Genomic DNA, 256 nt, shown 5'->3' on the forward strand with positions numbered 1-256 from the left:
CTCAGCAAAACAGCCGGGAAGTCAATGGGAAATTTCCTGGCAAGCAAAAAGKGAAAAAGCCTTAGACAGCAGAGGGGGGAAATAGCCAGGAAAGCACGAGGGACTTCTTAGGAAAAAATGGAGGAATTTCCTAGAAATTCAGAGGGAGAGGGGCTAGAAAACAGAGGAGGAAAATTCTTAGAAAGGAAGGGGGAAATTCCTAAACGACAAGGGAAATTACCTGGAAAGCAAAAGTGAAATTTCTTCAAAAATAAGA

The sequence above is a fragment of the Apteryx rowi genome, unplaced genomic scaffold (genome assembly GCF_003343035.1).
Source record: "Apteryx rowi isolate R43461 unplaced genomic scaffold, aptRow1 scaffold_152, whole genome shotgun sequence".
NCBI lineage: Eukaryota > Metazoa > Chordata > Aves > Apterygiformes > Apterygidae > Apteryx > Apteryx rowi.